Below are 14,278 nucleotides of genomic sequence, written 5' to 3' on the forward strand. Positions count from 1 at the left end.
AAGCATGTGTTTAGTGAGTTCACCAGATCAGAGGCTGTAGGGATGACCAGGGATGTTCTTTTAATAAGCGTGTGAATTAGACCATTTTATTTTCCTGCTAAGCATTTCAAAATGTAATGAGTACTTTTGGGTGTCAGGGAAAATGTATGGAGTAAAAGTGCATAATTTTCTTTAAGAATGTAATGAAGTACAGATCCCCCCCAAAAACTACTTAAGTAGTACTTTCAAGTATTTTTACTTAAGTACTTTACACCACTGACAAATGCTGAGATATATTGTATGCAAAAAAAAAGGGAAATTATATTATTTGTTAATACAATTGCTCAAAAGTCACTCGCACATCTGAGCTATCTTTTTTGCAGGTGCATAGTAACAGTTGAATAAGATGACAACAAATAAGAAACCCGGACACTGCTCTTGATAGTATCACCGATCTTTAATACATTTAACAAGTTTTTAAAAAATCTCAAAGATAGGGGTCAAAATTATTGGCACCTACTGTTTTCAATATCTTTCAATACCTCACCTTGTGAGGATAACGACAATGAGCCTTTTTTCTAAAATGTTTTATGACATTGGAGAACATATTGGGATAGATCTTAGACTATTCCTCCATACAGAATCTTTCCAGATCCTTGATATCCTTCCTCTACGCTTATGGACTGCCCTCTTCATGTCAAACCACAGGTTTTCAATGGAGTTCAAATCCGGAGACTGAGATGGGCATTGCAAAATGTTGATTTTGTGACCAATTAACCATTTCTTTGTGGAATGTGATGTGCGCTTGTGGTTACTGTGTTGCTGGAAGATCCACTTGCGGCCAAGTTTCAGCCTCCTGCCAGAGGAAACCAGGTCTTTGGCTAAAAACGTCCTGGTACTGGGTAAAGTTCATGATGCCGATGACCTTAGCATTGTCCCAGCCAGGACCAGTGGAAGCAAAATAACCCATAACATCAAATATCCACTACCATATTTTAAAGGAGATATGGGGTTATTTTCTGCTTATTGAATCCAGGGGTGCCAAAAATCTTTTTCGACTGTTTTTAATACTTGCATAACAAAATCACTTTTTCTGAGCAATTGTATTAGTACTTTTTTTTATTTCCCATTTTTTTGGAGCGTACAATATCGTTCAGTATTTGTATTATTTATTTTATACAGTATTTTTTGCTCATCTTTATCAAAGGTGCCAATAATTATGGACCTGACTGTATATCAAACATTTACAAATGATGTAGTGACTTTAAAACAATTATGAGGGGTTTATTGAATTCAGAATGAGATGGAGCAGGATTAAACACTTCTATTGAACACATCAAAGGGTTAAAATTCAGATTACATCATCGACTCCAGCCGAGGAGCAGCCATCTTTTTCCAAGACCAACAATTTCACTTTCACCGAAGAAAAACAAATAGATATTTATTTATTAATTATCTCAAACAAGCGACTATTCAGTTCCTTCGAGACAAATACCAACGAACTCCAAGGAAAATCGGTAAGATTTGCATGTCAATGTTTCAATAATTGTACTGTCACTGTTTCTCATGGCTGTTTCAAAATGCACCACTGCCACCGGTTGCTTTGGCGATGCATTGTAACAGTGCAATAATAAGTGATGAACAGTGGATACAATGTCGCGAGGCTTGATTTGGCAAAAACACAATGACATATCTTGACAGGCTATTCTCACGATAATGGCAGGTTTTGTATGTTGATTTTATGTAGAAAAACTAATATGCGTGACCACAATACCATGCAACTTTTCTGATAATTTATTAGGTAACCTAACACACCTGACATTTTGAAATATTCTTTATCTACTTGGCAATAGCCCCACACGTGCATTTGTCACCAATTAAATACAGCTCATAGTGGGGTGATTTGAGCTAGATTCGATTAGATGTAGTGTTCTTATGTGAGGAACTCTTTTAAATGTTAAAAGTCGCAATCAGCAGTCGCTACATCCATTTTTGACTTATAAATGAATTATATGTACCCATTGATTCTAGAAGAATATAACTTGTTAATGCAACTTGTTAATTTCATACCCCATCAGAACCCAAAATATAAGCTTGTTTTACTCCAACATTTGTAAACAAAGAAAATGTAAACAAACATGGTTAAAACTATCATTTTGATATCATGGATGGTCAGTCCTTGAGTCCATAGCTATGTCTATGAATTTGAGAGTGGTTACATTTATCCAGCCCCATCCCTTAGCTTTTTACTGAACTAGGGGAGTTTATATGCCGCTTAACACTGTCAACAAACACAACATATGTTTGAAGTCTTTTCGGACTTCATTCGTTTTGAAATCCCACTCACCAAACAAACCCATGTAACCAGAAAGCGTCTCTCAAGGGAAAACAGTTTCTAGATTGAGCCAGATTGCTCTCCCAGCACCCTTTCACCACTGTATGATGCACATGGATGTAGGGCCTGAGTAAATAATGTATCCATCTGAGCCAGCAGCACTGTGAGGGATGGAGGAAGGAAGGAAACGGTTGTAATCAGGGGAACTTAACTGTTTTCCAAAGTGGAGGCAGGAAGTCAATCAGCTCTGGGGAGATGACAGCCAATGAATGCAGAGAGAGAGAGAGAGAGAGAGAGAGAGAGAGAGAGAGAGAGAGAGAGAGAGAGAGAGAGAGCGAAAGAGAGAGAGAGAGAGAGAGAGAGAGAGAGACGTTTTTGCCAGAGAGGTGCTGTGTGTTCTGCATTTCATGTTGAATTTGAGAGAGATGGAATACATGTATGTTACATGACTGTATACATCATAAACTTCCTTTCATCATTTATTTAATCTCTGTTGCAACAGATGCAGATGTATACAACGTAAATTGTAAAATCAATTACAAACTCTTGAATGGCAGACCACCTGGAAAATTGCTCACTCCTTTTTTTCTTTGCTACTGTTTTCTGTCAATGTTGGTGTATCTGGCACAGTCCATTGAAATGGGCCCATTGCAACTAATGGAAGAAGCGTGTTTACATTACAGTTTTACGCGGGTCTACAAAAGGGCAAAGTTGTATATTTAAAGTCTGTTTATTGAAGCAACTAGCCTGGACAGCATCAATGTTCTCACACTCATTCAGTAGTTCATGTTGCAGTATTTTTGCAGGGCTGGTGAGAAGTTAAGTTTGCATCGAGGGTCCAAAAGATAAGATAAAAATCAAATCAAATTGTATTTGTCACATACACCGAATACAACAGGTGTAGACCTTACAGTGAAATGCTTACTTAGGAGCCCTTAACCAACAATGCTTAAGAAGTTTTAAGAAAAAAAGTAACAAATAATTAAACAGCAGCAGTAAAATAACAATAGTGAGGCTATATACAGGGGGTACCGGTACAGAGTCAATGTAGGTAATTGAGGTAATATGTACATGTAGGTATAGTTAAAGTGACTATGCATAGATAATAAACAGAGATTAGCAGCAGCGTAAAAGAGGGGTCTGGGTAGCCATTTGATTAGCTGTTCAGGAGTCTTATGGCTTGGGGGTAGAAGCTGTTAAGAAGCCTTTTGGACCTAGACTCGGTGCATTGGTACTGCTTGCCATGCCGGAGCAGAGAGAACAGTCTGGCTTGGGTGACTGGAGACTTTGACAATTCTTTGGGCCTTCTTCTGACACCTGGTACAGTGGTTCTTCCTTTAAAAGTTTTGAGCTTATGCTGTTACCATTTGTGGTAGATGGTGGCATATTGTGGTAAATTGTGTGATTCTGGCAACAGTGGATGACACTTAAATAACGTGCCATAGAATTATGCGGCATCCTTTAAGCTGTGCTGAAGTATGCCGCAACTTTTAAAGGAAGAACCACTGTATAGAGTCCCTGGATGGCAGGGAGCTTGACCCCAGTGATGTACTGGGCGATACGCACTACCCTCTGTAGTGACTTGCGGTCGGATGCCAAGCAGTTGCCATACCAAGCGGTGATGCAGCCAGTCAAGATGCTCTCGATTGTGCAGCTGTAGAACATTTTGAGGATCTGAAGTCCCATGCCAAATATTTTCAGCCACCTGTCGTTCCCTCTTCACAACTGTGTTGGTGTGTTTGGACCATGATAGATCCTTAGCGATGTGTTACACAAAGGAACTTAGAGCTTAGGACCTAAAACATTCCTAATATTGAGTTGCGCCCCCTTTTGTCTGCAGAACAGCCTCAATTTGTCAGGGCATGGACTCTACAAGGTGAGGAAAGCATTTCAAAGGGTTGCTAGCCCATATTGACTCCAATGCTTCCCACAGTTGTGTCAAGTTGGCTGAATGTCCTTTGGGTGGTGTACCATTCTTGATACACACGGGAAACTGTTGAGCATGAAAAATCCAGCAGGGTTGCAGTTCTTGACACACTGACACTCACACCTGGCAACTACTACCCTTCCCCCGTCCAAAGCACTTAAACCTTTTGTCTTACCCATTCACCCTCTTTTTTTACATTTTTATTTCACCTTTATTTAACCAGGTAGGCTAGTTGAGAACAAGTTCTCATTTACAACTGCGACCTGGCCAAGATAAAGCATAGCAGTTAGACACATACAACACAGAGTTACACATGGAATGAACAAAACATACAGTCAATAATACAGTAGAAAAAAAGGTCTATATTCAGTGAGTGCAAATTAGGTAAAATAGGGGAATTAAGGAAATAAATAGGCCATGGTGGCAAAGTAATTACAATATGGCAATTAAACACTGGAATGGTAGATGTGCAAAAGATGGATGTGCAAGTAGAGATACTGGGGTGCAAAAGGAGCAGAATAAATAAATAAATACAGTATGGGGATGAGGTAGATAGATGGGCTGTATACAGATGGGCTATGAACAGGTGCAGTGATCTGTGAGCTGCTCTGACAGCTGGTGCTTAAAGCTAGTGAGGGAGATGGGAATCTCCAGCTTCAGAGATTTTTGCAGTTCATTCCAGTCATTGGCAGCAGAGAACTGGAAGGAAAGGCGACCAAAGGAGGAATTGGCTTTGGGGGTGACCAGTGAGATATACCTGCTGGAGTGCGTGCTACGAGTGGGTGCTGCTATGGTGACCAGCGAGCTGAGAAGTCTCTGCTTTACCTAGCAGAGACTTGTAGATAACCTGTAGCCAGTGGGTTTGGCGACGAGTATGAAGTGAGGGCCAGCCAACGAGAGCGTATAGGTTGCAATGGTGGGTAGTGTATGGGGCTTTGGTGACAAAATGGATGGCACTGTGATAGACTGCATCCAGTTTGTTGAGTAGAGTGTTGGAGGCTATTTTATAGATGACATCGCCGAAGTCAAGGATCGGTAGGATGGTCAGTTTTACGAGGGTATGTTTGGCAGCATGAGTGAAGGATGCTTTGTTGTGAAATAGGAAGCCGATTCTAGATTTAATTTTGGATTGGAGATGCTTAATATGAGTCTGGAAGGAGAGTTTACAGTCTAGCCAGACACCCAGGTATTTGTAGTTATCCACGTATTCTAAGTCAGAGCCGTCCAGAGTAGTGATGCTGGATGGGCGGGCAGGTGCGGGCAATGATTGGTTGAATAGCATGCATTTAGTTTTATTTGCGTTTAAGAGCAGTTGGAGGCCACGGAAGGAGAGTTGTATGGCATTGAAGCTTGTCTGGAGGTTAGTTAACACAGTGTCCAAAGAAGGGCCAGAAGTATACAGAATGGTGTCGTCTGCGTAGAGGTGGATCAGAGAATCACCAGCAGCAAGAGCGACATCATTGATGTATACAGAGAAGAGAGTCGGCCCAAGAATTGAACCCTGTGGCACCCCCATAGAGACTGCCAGAGGTCCAGACAACAGGCCCTCCGATTTGACACACTGAACTCTATCAGAGAAGTAGTTGGTGAACCAGGCGAGGCAATAATTTGAGAAACCAAGGCTGTTGAGTCTGCCAATAAGAATGTGGTGATTGACAGAGTCGAAAGCCTTGGCCAGGTCGATGAATACAGCTGCACAGTAATGTCTCTTATCGATGGCGGTTATGATATCGTTAAGGACCTTGAGCGTGGCTGAGGTGCACCCATGACCGGCTCTGAAACCAGATTGCATAGCGGAGAAGGTACGGTGTGATTCAAAATGGTCGGTAATCTGTTTGTTAACTTGGTTTTCGAAGACCTTAGAGATGCAGGGTAGGATAGATATAGGTCTGTAGCAGTTTGGGTCTAGAGTGTCACCCCCTTTGAAGAGGGGGATGACCGCGGCAGCTTTCCAATCTTTGGGAATCTCAGACGATACGAAAGAGAGGTTGAACAGGCTCGTAATAGGGGTTGCAACAAATTCGGCAGATAATTTTAGAAAGAGAGGGTCCAGCTTGTCTAGCCCGGCTGATTTGTAGGGGTCCAGATTTTGCAGCTCTTTCAGAACATCAGCTTTCTGGATATGGGTGAAGGAGAAATGGTGGGGGCTTGGGCGGGTTGCTGTGGAGGGTGCCGGGCAGTTGACCGGGGTAGGGGTAGCCCGGTGGAAAGCATGGCCAGCCGTAAAGAAATGCTTATTGAAATTCTCAATTATAGTGGATTTATCGGTTGTAACAGTGTTTCCTAGCCTCAGAGCAGTGGGCAGCTGGGAGGAGGTGCTCTTATTCTCCATGGACTTTACAGTGTCCCAGAACATTTTTGAGTTTGTACTGCAGGATGCAAATTTCTGTTTAAAAAAGCTAGCCTTAGCTTTCCTAACTGCCTGTGTATATTGGTTCCTAACCTCCCTGAAAAGTTGCATATCACGGGGGCTATTCGATGCTAATGCAGAACGCCACAGGATGTTTTTGTGCTGGTCAAGGGCAGACAGGTCTGGAGTGAACCAAGGGCTATATCTATTCCTGGTTCTACATTTTTTGAATGGGGCATGCTTATTTAAGATGGTGAGGAAGGCACTTTTAAAGAACAACCAGGCATCCTCTACTGTCGGGATGAGGTCGATGTCTTTCCAGGATACCCCGGCCAGGTAGATTAGAAAGGCCTGCTCGCAGAAGTGTTTTAGGGAGCGTTTGACAGTGATGAGGGGTGGTCGTTTGATCGCAGACCCATTACGGATGTAGGCAATGAGGCAGTGATCGCTGAGATCTTGGTTGAAAACAGCAGAGGTGTATTTGGAGGGCGAGTTAGTTAGGATGATATCTATGAGGGTGCCCGTGTTTACGGATTTGGGGTTATATCTGGTAGGTTCATTGATAAGTTGTGTGAGGTTGAGGGCATCAAGCTTAGATTGTAGGATGGCCGGGGTGTTAAGCATGTCCAGCACGAGCTCAGAAGATAGATGGGGAGCAATCAAATCACATATGGTGTCGAGGGCACAGCTGGGGGCAGAGGGTGGTCTATAGCAAGCGGCAACGGTGAGAAACTTGTTTCTGGAAAGGTTCATTTTTAGAAGTAGGAGCTCGAATTGTTTGGGTACAGACCTGGATAGTAAGACAGAACTCTGCAGGTTATCTTTGCAGTAGATTGCAACACCGCCCCCTTTGGCAGTTCTATCTTGTCGGAAAATGTTATAGTTAGGGATGGAAATTTCAAGGTTTTTGGTGGTCTTCCTAAGCCAGGATTCAGACACGGCTAGGACATCCGGATTGGTGGAGTGTGCTAGGGCAGTGAATAAAACAAACTTAGGGAGGAGGCTTCTAATGTTAACATGCATGAAACCAAGGCTTTTACGGTTGCAGAAGTCAACAAATGAGAGCGCCTGGGGGATGGGAGTGGAGCTAGACACTGCAGAGCCTGGATTAACCTCTACATCACCAGAGAAACAGAGGAGGAGTAGGATAAGGGTACGGCTAAAGGCTAACAGAACTAGACGTCTAGCACGTTCAGAACAGAGAGTAAAAGGAGCAGATTTCTGGGCACGGTAGAATATATTCAAGGCATAATGTACAGACAAAGGTATAGTAGGATGTGAATACAGTGGGGGTAAACCTGTGCATATAGTGATAATGAAAGAGATATTGTCTCTAGAAATAGCATTTAAACCAGGTGATGTCACTGCGTGTGTGGGAGGTGGAACTAAATTGTTAGCCGAGGCGTTTTGAGCAGTGCTAGAGGCTCTAGAGTGAAATAAAACAATAGTTACAAACCAAAACAGCAATGGACAAGGCATGGTGACGTTAGGGAGAGGCATGCGTAGCCGGGTGATCACAAGAGTCCAGTGCGTGGCTTCAGGCAGCTAGCGGCGGGCTACCAGGCTAACAGAAAGGCCTTAGAGGGGAGACGCGATGGAGGAAAGTCTGTTGTGGCCTCCTCGTGCAGTTACATCAGCGGACGGATCAGCAGGGCTCTGTGTGGTAAACCAGGCCAATTGGCAAAATATGTATAGTGGCCAAAGAAATATGTCCGAAGGGCCTCCTTCCATTGATTATTTTTGTGTGATTTTGTTGTCAGCACATTCAACTATGTAAAAAAAAGTATTTAGTAAGATTATTTCATTCATTCAGATCTAGAATGTGTTATTTTAGTGTTCCCTTTATTTTTTGAGCAGTATATATATATATATATATATATATATATATATATATATGTATATATACATATATATATATAAAATAAAAAATAGGTTCAGAGCTTGCGGTAGTAATCCGGAGATATAGAGAAGAATAAGTCCGACTAGCTCTGGTTTGAGTCGCGCTGTACAGACTGGCGAGAGTTGTCCGGGATAAAGGTAGCTGATGACCGCTAGCAAAGGATAGCTGACTGCTAGCTAGTAGCTTCGGAATGTATTCGATGGGCCTCGTAAGCTAACAGTCCGTTGTGCTCTAGACAGCTAGCATTCAGGGGACGTTAGCTGCGAAGGTCAGAAGATGAGAAGGTTCAGAGCTTGCGGTAGGAATCCGGGGATATGGAGAGAAAAATAGGTCCGGTATGCTCCGGTTGAATCGCGTTGTACAAACTGGCGAGAGCTTTCCGAGCTAACGGTTAGCTGATGACCGTTAGCTGGCTAGCTTATGTTGGAGATTCCAGTAATAGAGGTAGAGAAAAATACTTTCGAGAAAAAGCAGGTCCACACCACATTGGGTGAGGCGGGTTGCAGGAGAGTATTTTGAAGTAAGGGGTTTGAAAAATATAAAATGATATGCGAAGAAAAATATATAAAAATATATATACATGGGACACGACAAGACGAAGGACAAAGACGTCTGACTGCTACGCCATCTGGGAATACCCTCTGAATGGCACACACACACAATCCATGTCTCAATCGTCTTAAAAATCCTTCTTTAACCTGTCTCCTCCCCTTCATCTACACTGATTGAAGTGAATTTTATTGAAGTGGACGTCAATAAGGGATCATAGACTGACCAGGTGAATCCAGGTTAAAGCTATGTCATGGAAAGAGCAGGTGTTCTTAATGTTTTGTACACTGTGTCTATTTAGTTCATTTAGCAGGTGTTCTTATCACACCATAGTGCCATCAGACTTCTGATACCAATGCAGGGTAAAAGGGGGGGGCACAAAATGTGAATCTCAATTTTTTTTTATTATAAATTATAAATTATTAAAAACAATTACAAAATACGTTGGTGTAGTTCAGCCCAGTGTAATTCAAATGACAAAATACTTAATTGGGAATTTCAAATACATGTAACAGAAATACTGCCCATCTCTGGGTATTCATAGTGAGGCAGCACAGCGCAGGGAGAGGGCAGGCCAGATATGGTGGTTCCCTGGTGTTCTGGGTTGTGTTTTCTCAGCCCGACTGTGCTGTCTGTCCGTATTCAGGCAGGAGGCCTGTTACATTGTTCTGACGCTGTAATTGTTACCATTTATTCCAATGAATAAATGTTATTCCTAATCTTTTCTGGGGAATCGTAAGTGTATACAGCACTTTGCTGGGCCCATGCGAACAGACTTGAATGTAATATGAATACTACAAGAGCGACATGTTTTCTGTGTGAACATGATTCAGATAGTCATGACAAACATTTGTTCCTCATTTATATTTGGGTTGAGTGGAATGTCGGTTCCAGTGAATTTGTTTGAACAACATGTTCACACCTCATGAGATACTACCCTCCAGTGAAATGTTCCCGATTCCCTATGCAGTTAGACCTGATTCCCGGCATTACATTTCCATGGCACAGCATCAATTTCAGCAACATGAACAGCATGTCAATCTAAGGGCAGTGAGTGCTAGTGATGAGCAGGGAATTGGAAGCATTTCCCACTGAGTCAGCGGGATTGCAGGCTGGTGATTGTGTTACACAAAGGACACTTAGGGTCAGCAGCACTCTGTCCACTCACAAACACATTAAGGCCCCTGGTGATGGGTCTCTGCTCTCCATGGCCTCTTTGGGCTTCTAAGAAACAACTTTCTTTCAAGAGACAGATTTTCATTTTGTCCTCACTCTGAAAAGGGTTTTACTCTAGCATCTTGTCTCCATTGCTACTTTTAAATGTTTGAAATATATATATAATATATATGTACAGTGGGGGGGGGAAGTATTTGATCCCCTGCTGATTTTGTACGTTTGCCCACTTACAAAGAAATGATCAGTCTAAAGTAGGTTTATTTGAACAGTGAGAGACAGAATAACAACAAAAAAATCCAGAAAAACGCATGTAAAAAATGTTATAAAATGATTTACATTTTAATGAGGGAAATAAGTATTTGACCCCTCTGCAAAACATGACTTAGTACTTGGTGGCAAAACCCTTGTTGGCAATCACAGAAGTCAGACGTTTCTTGTAGTTGGCCACCAGGTTTGCACACATCTCAGGAGGAATATTGTCCCACTCCTCTTTGCAGATCTTCTCCAAGTCATTAAGGCTTCGAGGCTGACATTTGGCAACTCAAACTTTTAGCTCCCTCCACAGATTTTCTATGGGATTAAGGTCTGGAGACTGGCTAGGCCACTCCAGGACCTTAATGTGCTTCTTCTTGAGCCACTCCTTTGTTGCCTTGGCCGTGTGTTTTGGGTCATTGTCATGCTGGAATACCCATCCACGACCCATTTTCAATGTCCTGGCTGAGGGAAGGAGGTTCTCACCCAAGATTTGACGGTACATGGCCCCATCCATCGTCCCTTTGATGCGGTGAAGTTGTCCTGTCCCCTTAGCAGAAAAACACCCCCAAAGCATAATGTTTCCACCTCCATGTTTGACGGCGGAGATGGTGTTCTTGGGGTCATAGGCAGCATTCCTTGTCCTCCAAACACGACGAGTTGAGTTGATGCCAAAGAGCTCCATTTTGGTCTCATCTGACCACAACACTTTCACCAGTTGTCCTCCGAGTTATTCAGATGTTCATTGGCAAACTTCAGACGGGCATGTATATGTATTCTTGAGCAGGGGGACCTTGCGGGCGCTGCAGGATTTCAGTCCTTCACGGTGTAGTGTGTTACCAATTGTTTTCTTGGTGACTATGGTCCCAGCTGCCTTGAGATCATTGACAAGATCCTCCCATGTAGTTCTGGGCTGATTCCTCACCATTCTCATGATCATTGCAACTCCACGAGGTGAGATCTTGCATGGAGGCCCAGGACGAGGGATATTGACAGTTCTTTTGTGTTTCTTCCATTTGCGAATAATCACACCAACTGTTGTCACCTTCTCACCAAGCTGCTTGGCGATGGTCTTGTAGCCCATTCCAGCCTTGTGTAGGTCTACAATCTTGTCCCTGACATCCTTGGAGAGCTCTTTGGTCTTGGCCATGGTGGAGAGTTTGGAATCTGATTGATTGATTGCTTCTGTGGACAGGTGTTTTTTTTACAGGTAACAAGCTGCAGTTAGGAGCACTCCCTTTAAGAGTGTGCTCTTAATCTCAGCTCGTTACCTGTATAAAAGACACCTGGGAGCCAGAAATCTTTCTGATTGAGAGGGGGTCAAATACTTATTTCCCTCATTAAAATGCAAATCAATTTATAACATTTTTGACATGCGTTTTTCTGGATATTTTTGTTGTTATTCTGTCTCTCACTGTTCAAATAAACCTATCATTAAAATTATAGACTGATCCTTCCTTTGTCAGTGGGCAAACGTACAAAATCAGCAGGGGATCAAATACTTTTTCCCCCCACTGTATAAATATATATAACCTATATAAACAAAAGTACTTGGACACCCTTTCAAATTAGTGGATTCGGCTATTTCAACCACACCCATTCCTGACATGTGTATAAAATTAAGCACACAGCCATGCAATCTCCATAGACAAACATTGGCAGTAGGATGGCCTTACTGAAGAGCTCAGTGACTTTCAACGTGGCACCGTCATAGGATGCCACCTTTCCAACAAGTCAGTTTGTCAAATTTCAGCCCTTCCAGAGCTACCCCGGTCAACTGTAAGTGCTGTTATTGTGCAGTGGAATCAGCTAGGAGCAACAACGGCTCAGCCGTGAAGTGGTAGGCCACACAAGCTCACAGAATGGGGCTGCCAAGTGCTGAAGCGCGTAGCGTATAAAAATCGTCTACCAAGCTCCAAACTGCCTCTGGAAGCAATGTCAGCACAATAACTGTTTGTCAGGAGCTTCATGAAATGGATTTCCATGGCCGAGCAGCCACACACAAGCCTAAGATCACCATGTGCAATGCCAAGCATCGGCTGGAGTGTTGTAAAGCTTGCTGGCATTGGACTCTGGAGCAGTGGAAACACGTTCTCTGGAGTGATGAATCACGCTTCACCATCTGGTAGTCCGACAGACCAATCTGGGTTTGGTGGATACCAGGAGAACGCTACCTTCCCCAATGCATAGTGCCAACTGTGAAGTTTGGTGGAGGAGGAATAATGGTCTGGGGCTGTTTTTCATGGTTCGGGGTAGGCCACTTAGTTTCGGTGAAGGGAAATCTTAACACTACAGCATACAATAACATTCTAGATGATTCTGTGCTTCCAAATTTGTGCAAACTATTTGGGGAAGGCCTTTTCCTGTTTCAGCGTGCCGATGCCCCCGTGCACAAAGTGAGGTCCATAAAGAAATGGTTTCTCGAGATCGGCGTGGAAGAACTTGACTGGCCTGCACAGAGCCCTGACCTCAACCCCATCAAACACCTTTGGGATGAATTGGAACGACCGACTGCGAGCCAGGCCTAATCACCCAACATCAGTGCCCGACCTCACTATTGCTTTTGTGGCTGAATGGAAGTCCCCGCAGCAATGTTACAATATCTAGTGGAAAGCCTTCCCAGATGAGTGGAGGCTGTTATAGCAGCAAAGGGGAGACAAACGCCATATTAATGCCCATGACTTTGGAATGAGATGTTCGACGAGCAGGTGTCCACATACTTTTGGTCATGTAGTGTATATATAGTTACAGCCTGAATTTAAAGTGTATTACATTTATATTTTGTGTCATTGGCCTACACACAATACCCCATAATGTCAAATTAGAATTATGTTTTTAGAAATGTTTACTAACTCATTAAAGATAAAAATCTGATATGTCTTGAGTCAATAAATAATCAACCCCTTTGTTATGGCAAGCCTAAATAAGTTCAGGAGTACAAACAAGTCACATAATAAGTTGCATGCAATAATAGTTTTGATTTTTGAATGACTACCTCATCTCTGTACCCCACACATACAATTATCTGTAAGGTCCCTATCGAGCAATGCATTTCAAACACAGATTCAACCACAAAGACCAAGGAAGTTTTCCAATGCCTGACAAAGAAGGGCAACTATTGGTAGATGGGTAAAAGAAAAGCAATAGACATTGAATATCCCTTTGAGGATGGTGAAGTTATTAGTACACTTTGAATGGTCTATCAATACACCCAGTCACTATACACCCAGAGAAAGGAACCGTTCAGGGATTTCACCATGAGGCCAATGGTGACTTTAAAACAGTTACAGAGTTTAATGGCTGTGATAGGAAAAAACTGAGGATGGATCAACAAGATTGTAGTTACTCCACAATACTTAACTAATTGACAGAGTGAAAAGAAGGAAGCCTGTACAGAATAAAAAATATTCCAAAACATGCATCCTGTTTGCAATAACACACTAAAGTAATACTGCAAAAAAATGTGTCAAGGAAATAAACTTGAATGCAAAGCATTATGTTTGGGGCAAATACAATACAACACAACACATCACTGAGTACCACTCTTCATATTTTCAAGCATGGTTGTGGTTGCATCATGTTATGGATATGCTTGTCATCGGCAATGCTTGTTTTTTATAAAAAGAAACAGAATAGAGCTAAGCACAGGCAAAATCCTAGAGGAAACCCTGGTTCCGTCTGCTTTCAACAGACACTGGGAGACAAATTCACCTTTCAGTAGGACAATAACCTAAAACTCAAGGCCAAATATCCACTGGAGTTGCTTAACAAAACGACATTGAATGTCGTTTTCTTCCCTGTGGCTCAGTT

General features: G+C 42.5%; 1 protein-coding gene across 3 annotated transcripts in view; it reads left to right on the forward strand.

Annotated features, from left to right (window-relative positions):
• Positions 1-1,353: 1,353 nt before the first annotated feature.
• Positions 1,354-14,278, forward strand: part of LOC106601093 (myocardin-related transcription factor B) — a 53,413-nt gene continuing 40,488 nt past the window's right edge. For 2 of the 3 annotated variants that reach the window (XM_014193009.2, XM_014193007.2), the window contains exon 1: positions 1,355-1,496. The gene's annotated coding sequence lies outside the window, so the exon portion shown is untranslated. Of the gene's footprint in view, positions 1,497-14,278 lie in introns of all 3 variants that reach the window. The other variant, XM_014193006.2, reaches the window with a different exon arrangement.

This window comes from Salmo salar, chromosome ssa03 (assembly GCF_905237065.1).
Source record: "Salmo salar chromosome ssa03, Ssal_v3.1, whole genome shotgun sequence".
NCBI lineage: Eukaryota > Metazoa > Chordata > Actinopteri > Salmoniformes > Salmonidae > Salmo > Salmo salar.